Raw genomic sequence first — 15,058 nt, 5'->3', positions numbered from 1 at the left:
TCAGGCCATGTTTCTGGCACCAGTCATTTGTCTGAGTGAGACCCTCCCTGGATGTCCACATCATTAGAAGAATTTATGACAGCACCCAGTTTTCAGTCATCTGCAGACTTGGTCAGCCATAACCCACTGGCTTTGGCCTGCACCTCAGAAACGTATATCCCATAGAACAGAGGCTCCAAGACCAAACCCTGGGGTACGCCGGTTGTTACGGGTCTACTGCTTGAGGTGGCTTCCCCTATTTGGACTATGTAGGTTCTATCAGTGAGCCAGTTTGCTTCCCATCTGGTACCATATGGATTGATGCCTAGTTGACAGAGTTTATCTATTATGCCCGAGTGTGGAATAGTGTCAAAGGCTTTGGCCAGGTCAGTTTAGGTGGTGTGCACAGTCTTCCCATCATCCATGGCTTTGGTGAGTGTCTCAAAGAATTCGACCAAATTTAGCAGACATGACCTCCCCTTGAGGAAGCTAAACTGTGTGGGATCAAGTGTTTGGAGGTTGCCAATGTCCTTGTTAATGAGGTCCATCATAATCTGTTCCATGGCCTTGCAGATCAGGTTAGTTAGGCTAATGGGTCTATAATTTCCCGGATTGGTGGACACTCCACCTTTGTGTAAAGGGATGACAGTGACTGTCATCCACTCAGCTAGGATGAAGCCAGTACTCAGTCTTTGGTTGAATAGGGTGCCTAATGGTGCTCCACGTTCCTGCCTGATTTCACATAAGATGCAGCCTGGGATGTTATAGGGTCCCATGGAGGCTGTATTTTTTGCCTTAGAAAGAACAGTGATGACCTGTTCCTTGGATATAAGAGGAAGGGGGGAGGTACTGGGGATGTCCTGATTTACTGATGGGGGGCAGACGAGTAAAGTTTTCACTGAATATGTCAGCCAGCAAGTTTGTTATATCTACAGTATTTGTATATGTGGTGTCCTTGACCAGCAGTTCTGAACAGATCTTGGTGCTTCCTTTGAGGTTGCAGACATATGTGAAGAAGGCCTTATGATTGTCTCTCATAGATGTGGCCAATTTGGACTCAACGTTTGCTTTGGAGGCTTTCACTAGTGCTCTTATGTGCCTGTTCAGGCTAAGGAGACATTGCTTCCAATTGGGCACCTGCTCCTTCTTGGTCCTGGACAGCAATTTTTTCCTTTTGTTATATAGTATTTATTGTAGATGTCCACCAGACAAGTTTACTCTTCCTTGCGGAGGATGATTTAGTCCTGTCATGTATTCCTGATTCCATGCCTCTATATAAATTGCTTGTATAGTGCTTTGGTGTAGTTTTGGATATTGGTGCTGGTTCCTACAGAGGGGGAGGGGGCTGTGAAGCTGTTTATACCATCCCTCAAGAGGCTGTAATCAGCTTTGGAGAAGTTTCTATGTCTGATTCTAGCTGGGGGGGGGGGGGGAGATGGTGACTTCGAAAGTGACCGCTTTGTGTTCGGATCTTACCAGGGAGGATGATACTATAGGGATGCTGCAGTGGTTACTCATATTGGTTAATACTACGTCCAAGATATTATCACCCCTTGTGGGGATATTGACAAGCGGTTCTAAGGCATTTGCATTGACAAAATCAAGGAATCTCTGGGCCTTTGTGTTCTGGCATGAGTAGTTCTTCCAGTCAATGTTTGGGAAGTTAAAATCACCCAGGATCATTGTAAAGGGTTGAATCTTGATATATTTGAACAAGTCCAAATAGGCAGATTGGGCATCATATTTGGGAGCCGGTAGCTAACTATCATTTGAATAGGGGTCTTGTCAATGGTTAACTGCACCTGGAGTGTCTACTGTGCATCATACTGTTTGACCAGCCTGGAGGTGTGTGTGGCTTTAATGTATATTGAACCACCTCCTTTGGCTTTACTGCCCACAGTTTGGGTTTGAATGTACGATAGGATAAGTAACCAGGTGAGACTAGGGTGCTCTCCGCAGCTTTGAACCAGTTTTCTGTGACTGCAAAGATGTCAGCATTTTCCAGGGTTAGGAATGCTTGCAATGAGTGTGATTTCATGTTTAAACTCCTAGCATTTAGCAGCATGACCTTTAATTTGTGTTTTGTTGAAATATTTATGTTGGCAGTTTTAACCTCATCACTTTTCATAAAAAAGGCACTACAGGAGAGGCAAGAGCCTTTGCCAGAAGCCTGAGGTCCAGGTGAGACAGATGCAGGCCATCTCTGGCAAAGCATCGTGGTCTGTCGATCATATCTTCCCAGGCTGTCAGGTACTAGATCCCCTGGAATGACACCAGAAGCCAAGCCAATTGTTAAAGTCAATCATTTTCTGTTTGTATTGGGGTATAATTCTGGGTGACAGCAGAATGCTGCTTAAGGCTAGGGACATACCTGCCTGGGACACAAAATCAGTGAGCTCAAACATGTCTTTCTTCATGTAGTCCAAAGTGGTACGTCTCAAGTCATTCATGACAATATGGACTATGACAGAATCATAACAGTACCTGTTGTTGAGAGACTTGAGTGCGTGTGTGATATGGTGGATTCTGGCACCTGACAGACAACTAACCGTGACTTTCTCCTTATCCAGCCTGGTGAGAAGCACACCTGTGTGTCTCATAATGGAGTCTCCTATGACTAATATGTTGTGTTTATGTTGAATCCTTAGTGGTTGTGAGGCACAGGTGTGTGGGCTATGCGTGGGATGTGGTGTGAAGGGGCGAGGAGATTGCGTGTGTTTTTGCCTCGGAGGTCGCTTTTGTTGGGGTAGGTTTATGTGGACGACCTCAACATATGGAGGTGTGTGATGTGTAGGTGTGGGTGGTGTTTGAGGTATAGTGATTGTGATGACAACCTTTTCAGTACCAGATATACTGGCTTGAGGGGGAGCAAGCATGGACTCTAGATTCTTAACGTAACTGCATCTGTCTCAAATTGCGTTCCTAGGTGGTAGTAGTAGATGGCTGTCCTTGTACATGAGGCAGTTGATACACTATCTCAGGATGCCCATATCAACCAGACTGTCAGGAGAAACTGTAAGAAATTGTCCAGCCATATTTGTCAGAATCTGAGAGAGAAAGGCCAGGGAGAGCTAAGACATGGGCCTAAAGCCCAAGTGCTTAAACCAAAACTAAGAGGCTTAGAATAACACTTAACAATTCAGACAGGCTATAAACAAGCAGTAATAAATGCAACATAAAAGATGCAGTTGAACACTTTAGAGAACAAGCAGCAAGTAGCAGGAAAAAGCAACAGGGTAGTGGGAAGAAACACAAATACAGAAAAATATAAGCAGCTGAATTGTGTCTTTTTTTATTTATTTTCTTTAGCATTTATCCCTCCAAATCAGTGGTGATAATATCCCATAATGATGCTGCTTAGTATCCTCTTGGGGTTACTGCTCTATGTCACTGGCGGTAAATGCAATGCTGACACATGCGATCACTTAATGTTCGACTGTGGGCACAATGTTTAAAGGGTATTATAAAAGCAGACTACCTTATTCGTTAGTGCAAGGGCACTGCCTGACTTCTGTTCCTCTCTGTTCTATCCACGCTTCTGCCCTTTACTTATACATCACAGGCCCATGTAGCTTTAGATTATGTTCAGTGAACAGAAATTATTTAAAATGTAGTGACAGCAAATATCAACATTTTGGCTACACAAAATCATACTTTTGTATATATTTATTGTTGCAAAGAAAATGGCAGTTCTGTTTGTAAAATGGAAGCACCATAAGAATTAGAGTTGGGCATGTGTGTGTAACCCCAGGCATGTAACGTAAAGGCCGCTCCTGGCTTTACTCTGATAATAGACAGATGTGTCTAGTACTTCCTTAATAGATAAATAATAATAATAATTGCAGATTATGTCCCCAGTACAGAAAGGATCAAAACTCCCAACAATCCTTACCTTTTTACATAATAAAAGCCATTTAATTCTGTTCTTTGTGGTTTCAGCTAGGCATTGATAATAAAACAGGAACGTCCCTGCAGGCGTTTGGATCACTATTCCCACATGCAGTCACAAAGCTAAAAGGCTGATTGGCACAGATTTTTACAGGTCAGTACAAACATTTGCTGGCTGATCTCACATGGAGCACACTTCTCACACATTAGGTGTAACCTTCCTACGCTGTAACAGTACCCACACTTTCGCTAAACAGTCGGCTGTGAGGCTGTGCCAGCCAGCAGCTTAGGCTTGGGATGGTAAGGGGAAACCTGGTAGAGTACAGCCTGTTGAAACAGAGCTACTTTACCTCAAATGAAAACAGAAGGTATAATGGTAGACTGGAGAGCAGTATTACCTCATCAACATTCTGATTTTTCTATACCCACATTTTCTACCCATTCTAATATTTTATACTCAAATGTTATTTCTCTAGTTCTGCAGTTTCCACTTTACTCCTCACGTCTTTCACTAGAACATTCTTAATGTTCTTCATTGCATCACTCTTGCAGTAGCCAGTAAATATGGGACACATATTGCCAAGGATACCATATGCCCAGCCAGTCTTCAAAACCTCAGCCACCTTCCACACATGCCAGACACCTGCCCTTTGAATCAGCAAACATGCAACTACAAGTGGTATGCACAGATGTGCCAAAACACAGAACTTTCTTGCCATCAGTCTGCTTAAGCCAGCTTTTGTCAGTGTTGCGTCTGGTGTTACCACGCATTCAGTTTCAGCTCAAGCTCTTCAGGTGGATAAATATACCACAGGGTACCCTTCCTTTTCCTTGTCAACTTTTTGTCAGAAAACTTCTTACATCTTTTGTAAAGGAAAATGTGAGTGCTGACGCCAAGCAATGTAGTAGGACTCCCTTCTCTAGCTTAATATTTTTGGGGTGCTAAAAATGCTGTTAAATCATGCTCAATTTATCTAATGCTAATCTGCAAGACCATTAGTACTAGGTTAAGCTGTCTACATGCTTATCTAGAGAATGGACACCTTCAGGATTCGGCGTGATCGACCATGGCACATCCCTTTCACCTAGGGACCTTCCTCCTTCCACTAAAAAGAAGCTTGTGCAGTCTGTGACTGGTGACTCCCAAGAGACACATTTGCTGCCTTTGCACTGTACATCTTTTTCTTCTGGGCCCACTAACATGGTCACTTTACAAGCCACTACAGCCCAAGATCCTCACAAGTTAGATTAATCTGTATGATTAGCTGAGACACCCAAGAAGGGAGAACCAAAGATTATTTTGCTGAGGGTAAAGAAGATATTCACCAAATTTGTGTAAAGGAGGGTGTCAAGGTCTCGTTCACAGAGGTAAAGCTTAGGTCTTAAAACCCAAAGACTATATATTTGGAAACCCCAAATAAACATACATATTAAACCAAGCATATATCCTCCCAGTACCTCTTCAATCAAAAAGGAATCAAGGAAAATTGGTTTCTTTTCACTCAAGGGATGCTTAAAGCTTCTTAGCCCTTTCAATCCATGCTCCCTGCTTCATCCTCCTGTACTCCTTTTAATAAGAAAGTTCCTTGCTCTTCTAAAAAACAGGATTTATCTGACTCTAAAGAGCTTAATTATGTCTCCCAATTGCCTTCCCACACTGGATGTAAATCTGAAACAGTGGGCAAATTATCCTCCGACTTCCCTAATGAGGAAATTTCCTTAAGTGATACAATACCTAAAATGAAAGATTTTTTTTTTTTCAAAAGGGAAGGTAAAGAAATGCCTGATTTGCAGAAAATGTACTATGAACTGTAGACTACTGACATGCCTATGACTGCTGCCTTGCATCCAGTTTTGGGAACTTTAGAAAAAAACTTTTCTGTTGCTTCTATGTCTTCAGATTCAGTCTCCAGTCCACAAAAGCCAGACCTGTTTTATAGTTCCTGACTCATTCAAGTATCGCTATAAAAATCCCTGTGGACTATTTTATCTCACAAAAAGTGGAAGAATAAAAAGTAAAGCAAACAAAACCTAAATAACAACAACACAAACATAACACAACACAAAACTAACACCACTGTATAATAGCAATACCCCATGGCTGGGTGTGGGTAATGCTGGATTTTTCCACGGTTGGCTTTGTAAACCACGCCAACAGTGGGTAAATCCAGAATTACCCACACCCAGCTGTGGGTTAATGCATTATTATATAATATAGTATATAATATAGCAATAACGCACAGCTGGGTGTGGGTAATTCTGGATTTACCCACTAATATCGTATATATTACACAGGCCGTGGTGGTGCAGCAGTTAGTGTTGTCACCTTACAGCACCTTGTGTGTGGAATCTGCATGTCCTCCCCGCGGTTGAGTGACACTAAAGACATGCAGGTAGGTGCGAGCAGGAATGGGCGTGCCTTCTTTGAAGGTTGGGTGTTGGGCTGGCAACTCGGCACCACAAAAATCCACTGCCAATCATGAGCGGACCAGAGTTCCGCTGTGGCAACCCCTAACCGGGAAAAGCTGAAAGACTTGGTTGGTATAGTATATATTACATATTATATATAACATATCTCATATATATATATATATATATATATATATATGTTTGTGTGTGTGTGTCTATATACACAAATTATACTTCTGCATGGGACTTGCGACTATTTTTTTAAGCACAATAGAGGTATAACTGGGTGGGGTGAGGGCGGCTGCCTTACATTCAAGGTGATGGGGAGACATCAGTGGGTGTCAATAATGCAGGAGTGTAGCACTGACACTTCAGAAATGAATGCCAATACTGCACTGGCTGCCATGGTGGAAGCACTTTGCTTAGTTAGTTGGAATTTAACAGTGGCAAGCTGCTTGTTACATCTGTAGCAAGTAGTCTGCAACAGATTCTGAGCAGAAAAGCTTGAGCTGGGGGAAACCAATTTGTAACCTAGAGTTCTCTATATTATTCTTTTACGAGGCCATTGGTCTCTTCAAAAATACTGTGATTAAATGGTTTTACTTTTACTTTATCTTCCCTGATTATTTTATCTCAACCAAAAATACTATGGTTATTGTAGAAGCAATAGATGGAATGAATGAAGTTACTGCAACATTTCTGATTATTGCTCCAGAACTCAATAGGTTGACTCCATTATACCACAGTTACTTATGTTGCATCTAAAATTTTCTGTTTTTGTACTCTACATTTTTGCGTCTCATTTCTTAAGGTGCTGTTTTACTGTACTACATTTACTGTAGTGCATAACTGTATGTCATCCTAAAAGATATTTATCATACTGTATAACTGGGGCTTTCCCCTTGGGGTCCTTCTGAAAATGGGTTCTGCCCAGGAGAGTGAAACGTGTTAAAAAAAATTAGCAAACAAATGAATGAAACATCTGGTTCTGCCACTCATTAATGTATACAGATAAACTACCCCACAGCTCACATTATTCATTTTTTAGGGGCCTATAATTTGGGATATAGCTATTTAATGAAATGAAACTAAAATGGCATGTGATCTATCAAAAACTGTTTGGCCAAAGAAGTATTCTGGTACAAAGAAACAACTGTAACGATGCAGGAAGGACAAAGACACGCGATGAGGGTTTAGAGTGGAGAAGCACTAACCCGTTTCCAAAAGCAGGAGCAGCTCATGACATGTGAATGGCGTTTACTTTGTTTCTGTTTAAATCGACATAAGAATTTAACTACGATAGAGAACATAAATTATGTGATTAAAACAGCCAGTCAAGCCACTGACATTAAACATGGATTAAAACTGTACAATGAGTGAATACAAACTGTTGACAAAGTTTGAGTCTCACTTTTAAAAGGTTCCACGAATAATGAGTAATACGATTATGTTTTAAAAATGTCTAAAACCATGTTTTTCAAAGATCTGTCTGATCTAATGTTGAATCATATGACATATTTTAATAGCATAAACAGGACTATTAAAAAAACAGCCGTGATTTGGCTACAAAGTACAGTATTTTCACACGAAAGCCATCAAAGGAAGTTTAGTTACCAACATATAACTTCTGAACCTCATATCCTGTTTTCCATGGCAAGTCGAGTTCATTAGTTTCAGAAACTTAAGGCAGCACATTTTACACTGTGAAGTTTTTTCTTGTTACTGTTCACTTTGTGACATCTTAGAATATCATTAGTCTTAAATCTTTTTTTCTCTGTTGTTACACTCTCCTGATGTGTAATGATATTTTTATAACAATTGACTAAATGTAATTGCTTTACAGTTTATTTTGACATTTAACATTATTTCAACTTGTGAAACAATGACTGCAATAAGATGTGAAAAAGGTGTTAGTATTACTGAGAAATCTATGCATTCTGTAATGACAGCTTCCTTGCCACCCTCATGAGGTCACTACCAATACCAGGTGCTTAAAGAAGTCCACATAGACCAATATTCAAAATATTGAAATAACTTGTGAAACTTGTATAAACACAGACATTTCATTGCACTTCATATGAAATCAGGCAACCCACACTTACTGCAAAAAAAAGACATGTTTAATCTTTTGAACAATTTTCCATGATAAATAGTATTTAAATTGTTTAAAGTTATGGAGAATGTTTTTCCTAAATATGTGGGTGTAGGCACACCTTCTCATTCTGTTTTATGTTTTATTTAATTAACTGGTTACTGGAATAGGGGTTGTTTGTCATATCTGTAGTTAAAACAGAGACATGAGTAAATTAATTTATTTATTTTATCTTGTCAGTACATTTCTACAACAGAAACAAAAATACTGTGAATGTTTAATAAGGGAGACATTATCACACGAGTCTTTAACAGCATACAGCTGTATCCTATACTTAACAAAACAGTGAGTTAAGCCATTACTGCAGTATAAAAAACACAATATAGCATGTTGCTGCTTAGTTAATCATTCATTAGACATTTAAAAAACAGCATACAAAAGCTATTTTGACTAGAAAACAATCAAGACATATGTAACAAGAAGGTGTTTAAGACACCAGAAAGCTAAGACAGCAACACTTTGTCAAAAACTGTTGCTATTTATTAGGTTGAGATTTTGAAAATATTCTATAGTTTAATCAGTCAAATTCATACTATGCTGGCAAGGCACAAGAAAACAGTAACCATCCAATTATGCCACTGGGTTATTCTGTAGCAGAAAATCCGGACATTATCGAAGAAAAAGGGAATCAGGTAATAAAATCCCACTCTAAAAGGTAAGACTGCATGATGAAAATAAGACTACAGCACAAAAGAATATAATGCTAGCAAATAAATAATATTTGATTTGTTTTTTTAATTATATAGTTGGGCTGTGGAGGTCTATAATATTTAAGGCTAATTACTCTAACTTACTGCTGCTGGATGATTCTGTTGGACCATTTGTACCCCAATAAATGCCTACAACTTTCCAGTCTGAAACTATTCTGAAACCATACTCTGAAAATAACTTTGATTAGTGACAACACTTTCACATGCACTAGTGCCACTAAAAAGGCCTGTCTGAAATGTCATTGACATTCTACATTCTTGACTGTTTTATGCAATAGTCATAAGCAATTCATGAAATGTGTGATACTATAATACATTATCACACAAAATAATAAAAAAAAATTGCAGCTTAAAGCAGAATGCAAGAAAAATTACACTCACCATGCAGGTGACAGTGTTTAATAATCGTTCTGTTCAGCTCATTTAGAATATGTGAAACTGTTCAAAGAATGCCTATGTAAAGCGTTTGGCCAATTCATCAAACTGCAGTTTCATCAGGAAGGGATAGCACCTTACACCTGAAGTATGGCAATGTCAGAATTGATTACATTAAGGGAAGGCTGCATATGGGCTAGGCTTGTAAGGGGTCCAGGGCCATTAGACAAGAACACACCTATGAACCTAAGTGGAAGATGGGTCCTTTAAAAGAGTTTACTTAAAAAAAACTTTCATAAGCTTTGTATTTTAGTTTTAAATTGTATGTAGGCTTTGTATTCTACTGATATGAAATATTAACTTCTGTAAGCCCCCCCCCCCCCCCGGGTCTCCGCTGAAAATGGTCCTCGGCTCAGACAGACATTCCTGGTCAACAAACATTAAAACAAAAAATAAAAATTCACTGAATGTAGTTTAGGATAAATTATGCCTTTTGGAATGGTATTTGTATAGGTTGTTTCAACAAATTGTTCAAGATCATTTTTTGGGGGGCTCCACCTTCCCATCTTGCCATTTTTAATGAAACAGCCACTAATTTCAGGTTTGGCAGGGCACTGCTGTAGAGGAAGTTATGAGAAAGGAAATGGGTAGAATAAACCCATGGAACCTGTTAAACCCCCACTACTGGAACAGTGACGGGCAGAATACACTGAATTACAATGAATGCAGAAGTATAAATACAGTAATTAAGTTGGGGACATAGGGTACCCCTATATACGGGGTACAGGAGGCTTGCCTCCTACAAGAGATGGTTTTAGATTTCTATATATTTCGTTTACATTTTCATGACCTTTTAACCTTTAATTATTTCCCCATAATTGTAGACTTTGATATTTTGCTTATTGAGATTACAAATGGAAAGACTTTTTATTGTTTTAATAATATGATAACGAGGAAGGCTTTAAGGCCCCATTAGATCAACAGCCTATTTGTATATTCAAGAAGACAGCTACTCACTAAATCCATCAAGTAGTGCTACAGTGGTCTTCATAAAATGTGCAACAATGATATATTACCTGCATGAGGGGGGGCACCTCTATAAGTGGGGGTACTGGCACTAAAGTCAAGTAGACCAAAAGAAAATCACCTTAAATGATTGGAGATATGGTGGGGCACATTTAAGTGAATTGTGCATAAGCATACAGAATTATGTTATGTTTTCAAGTGAGTAAGTAACTTAGGTTAGGGGATATCAGCAGGGTATTTACATTATGAGAATTCCAACACTCAAGCTGTACAAATATGAAATATTTTTATGCAATGGAGTAGAGTTAAGCAAACACCCTGGTAAACCATAAAACCTTTACCCACTTGAACCATGATATCTGTGCAGCACTAGGGGACCTGATGTCGAAGACAGAAGCAACAGCACATAAAATGGATGTGTTTAAGACTCAGATGTCAGTCATTAGGACGGGTTAGTACTGTTAATGCTGTGCCCAGACCACTCAGATGCACTATTTTGGAGGAATGCTCCTATTTTCAGGGCTGATGTACCCCTGCACAGAATGTCCCTATTTATGGTGGGATGTCCGTATCTTTGGGCTTTGTTTACCACTTGTCATATTTTTCTAAATGCACCTCACATGTAATTTTTGCAGCTGTCTAGTACACAGAGAACCACACTACTTGACTAAGACACTAGTGGTGACAATAATTTAAAGGAAGAGGACTTGCATCTTGCATCTCATTTTTTCTGAAGCAAAATAAATGACCTTGTGTGGTATAATTTTGCAACACAGTTTAGTAAAGCATTAAAGTATATAGATTTTACACTGTGCGTTTTATAATGTGCTTATACTTTTTCCATTACCTGTTTTTAATAATGTTTTTGAGTAGTGTCCCATATTCTTACTGGAAGAAGGAAGAGTTATGTGCTATTTTGTATTTTAATTTTACACTATTTACACATTCAGATTTTTAGCTGGACGTTCCTACTTTTCAAGGGCTGTTGTTCCTATTTTTAATGTTGGCAGGATGAGAAGTCTGGTTGTGTCCCTTAGTTAGCTGTATTTAATCTAGCATACATAGGATGCACATGATATGAAAGGCGCATTTTGAAAATGTAGTGACAATAACTGGATGAACTCAACAGTGGTACCCTTCTCACTATTCCAGGTAATACTTCTTGCAGAATGTGCACACTATATTAAAATAGGTTATAGGTTTATAGCGGACTACCAGCCTAATGACCTCAGGATTTTTTTTTTAGCCTAGTCATAATTCTCAAATGTATCTGACAAGTTCTGATACCCTGGAGTTATTTTAAGGGGTATATATAGGTTTGGACATGAGTGACTAAAGTAGTCAAGTATTTACGGGCTGCCTCTGTCTACTTAGGGTTGCCAGATTTCTTTGTGGCCAAAACCGGACTAAGGTCACGCCCCTCGCATCACCCATAACTCCACCCATTCCCACCCACTCTCCCATCAATGCCACACCCATTTTATGACATCACGGTGACATCAGCTGATGGGAACGCCCTCTTTTTCTGTTCCAGATAAGACCATTCTTATTTTGAAGACTGCAAGGTAACATTTTCTTTTGCTTCTCACTGGTATGGAGTTTATGGATGGTTGTTAATGAACAGTTACAAGAAATAAATATGGAATAGTTAGTCTCAGGCAGCACTAAAACATACACTAGAAATGCAGGTACTTTGATGTGCGGTAACTTCTGATCACTTAGTCAGAATGTTACCAAATCTGCAGTATGCAGATAAATGCTTGTTGCTGTCACAGGTATGAACATAATCCCAGAGAAGTGAAACATGAAGAGTTGAGTAGTGGGAGGCAGAGGTGGATAGAAAATTATTTTCTTTACTAAAGGTATTAAAACAGTAACACAAAGAAAAAAGCTACCAAAAAACAATAAACTTTAATCAGTAACAATGCAATAGTGCAGTGGTAATGTAAGAAGCATGCCGAGAAGTATAAGTCATGATAGTATGTAGTATCAATGATCACAATCAAGTAGATGCAGTACTAGATTTTAATCAGTAAAAGTAGTAAACTAGGTAAGAAGAGTACCTGTTCACCATCATAACATTGTACAGTATAATGTTTCAAAGGAGAAAATAAAGTATTTGAGTATGCACAATTGTTGGGCATGGGATGCGATTCGAAGGAGAGAAAGGTATGAATCAAATGAAAGCAATACAGGAAAGGAGACTGAAAAAAAATAAAATGAAAAAAATTGTGTTGGGGAACAAGAGGGAAAATTGCAGCTGACTCCTACCCAGGGTCCGGATATCCAAGCAGTACTACATAATTTGAGACATGGTTACTGGTAAGCCAGTGTGCACCCATTTGGTGACACACCTTGTAGACACAGTACCTCAGTGCCCAACAAATAGGCCCCTTACAGTGTGCCAGAGTTATTTAAACAAATCCTGCAAGATGAGCAATAGGAGATGTTGGATAGGGATAATCCAGGACAAAATACAAATTAATAAACAAATATATTATTTTATTTTAATATTAATTAATAGCATACATTTCTGATATCTAATATGAAATATTATTAAGCTCAAGAAGCCATCATGCGGAGGGAGAGGTGGGGTGGTAGACAGGGTTACTTACCACCTGTTCCACTTTGTGAGGGACAGTCCCTCTTTTGGCAGTTGTGTCCTGCAAAAATTGTAAAATGGAAAATGTCCTGAGATTTTAGGGCAAAATTATTTCCTATATTTTATGCAATAGACTAGTTGTATAAAACAGAATTCTGTATCTGAAACACTTAAATGTTATAAGAAACAGAACAAGCAACTAAAATGCTACAAGAATACGCTTTTATTTAGGCAAAAAAGTGAAGTTCTGTCCTTTGTACTGGCTGTGGGTATGTTTTGGCCTGAAAAATCTGATGTTTGTGCCACAACTGTCCCACTTTGGGCATTTGAATAGGTGGTAACTCTAGTGATGAGAGGTCAGATGCGGGGTCCCCCTCAAAATGATCTAAAATTAGGGCCCACACAGTTGGTAAGGCGGTCCTCATTCCTTCAAAAATATTGCTGCAAGTCTGGTAACAGCTAAAAGCTCAGTTCTAGCCAGTCTTAACATTTTTTTCTGTGACTCATTCAGTGATGCACAAAGGCATTCATTATTCCTCTCCCACAACCGAAAATTACAAATATAAACTGATTAAGAACAAAAAACAGCCAACATTAGAACTGATAACATATTTAGTGGTAATTTACCTTAACTAAGGGGCACTATTGCAAGCAAGCAACTGAATAGGTGGAAAAAAGTCCTTGACTATTTCTGGATTTCAGTACTTTTGAATGAGTACCATCGTCCAACTATCCGCTCAACAACAAAGTAAACGAGACACTGTACTTATATACATAGTCTTCAAACGCCGGTTTAAACTATCCAGCTATTCATTACATGACCGAGCTGTAGCCTGTCAGCCTGTCAAACACACTCCTCCTACTCCAGCATTCTGCTGCGTATTGCGGCCAGTGGACTGGTTTCTCATTAAAAGGTGCCAGGTGTGTAAAACTGTTACAGCGTGCTGCGTGAGTGACACTGACAACGGTGATGACACGTAAAACTCGTTTTAGAGGAAGTAAAGTGGTCAAGTGGAACAAAACTAAGTACACAATCATATCATGCTGAATTTGCGTTGCGCGCTACTGGTCCTACCTTAGCCAGCCTTCCTTGGACTCAACTTGACCCTTTTATGGGACCATTGAGATACCAACAGATATAATGCAAGGTCATTCTGCTGCCAGGAAGTGTGTCCTAACTCCCCACCACACCACTGTAGCTTTACCAACTCAACAATCTCTGACTTCGGAAGATACATGTGCATTTCTGCACATGGTCAACCCGCTGACCAAATGGTATATCACTTGCAGCATGAGCTTGCCAGGCTATTAAGGCCACTACTGTAGCAAGCCTAGACAGTCTCCCTCCCCACAGATGGTATCCCATCCTCCCCTGCCCAGTCCCTCCAGCAACCATGCCATTAATCACACATGGATTGTCTGAGATGCATTACGTGCTTTATTTCGCTGTTCCATTGGACCAGTATTTCCAGCGCTGTATGTTTAGTATTTTGTATATGGTCCTGTGACTTGGTGAACCATATGTGGGTCCAACCATCAAGCCATTTATCAGATCGACTGTTCAAACTGAAAAAAATCTGGTTACAACCGTGATCCCTACCTAACACAGTCTATTATGAGTAAAAAAAAAAAAAAAAACTTTTTCTGATACATCTATGACTGATGTGTAGATTGGCAGTCGTATATGACTGTGTATTGGACTTTTACACTGGCGGTGGACAGATCACTTCACACCGGAGTCCTCTCGCCACCTCTGTGTACCAACTATAAGGGCTGCCCCTAAGTTTAACCCAGATAAGAAAATAAACTTAAGTTTCTTTTTCAGTTTACCAATGCATAAATCTAGATATTCCAGAATCAGACATTTGTAAATGTGAACTCATAGAAGTTTATCAACGTTTGTAGGTTTCTTGCCAA

The 15,058-nt window shown here is 39.4% G+C and overlaps 1 protein-coding gene across 2 annotated transcripts in view; it reads right to left on the bottom strand.

Annotated features, from left to right (window-relative positions):
• Positions 1–15,058, bottom strand: part of CARD11 (caspase recruitment domain family member 11) — a 2,459,919-nt gene that overhangs the window by 2,026,096 nt on the left and 418,765 nt on the right. The gene's annotated exons all lie outside the window — the stretch shown is intronic.

Source organism: Protopterus annectens, chromosome 12.part0, assembly GCF_019279795.1.
Source record: "Protopterus annectens isolate FY-2018-M chromosome 12.part0, PAN1.0, whole genome shotgun sequence".
In the NCBI taxonomy this organism is placed as follows: domain Eukaryota; kingdom Metazoa; phylum Chordata; order Ceratodontiformes; family Protopteridae; genus Protopterus; species Protopterus annectens.
This window is presented reverse-complemented; position numbering and strand designations above follow the sequence as displayed.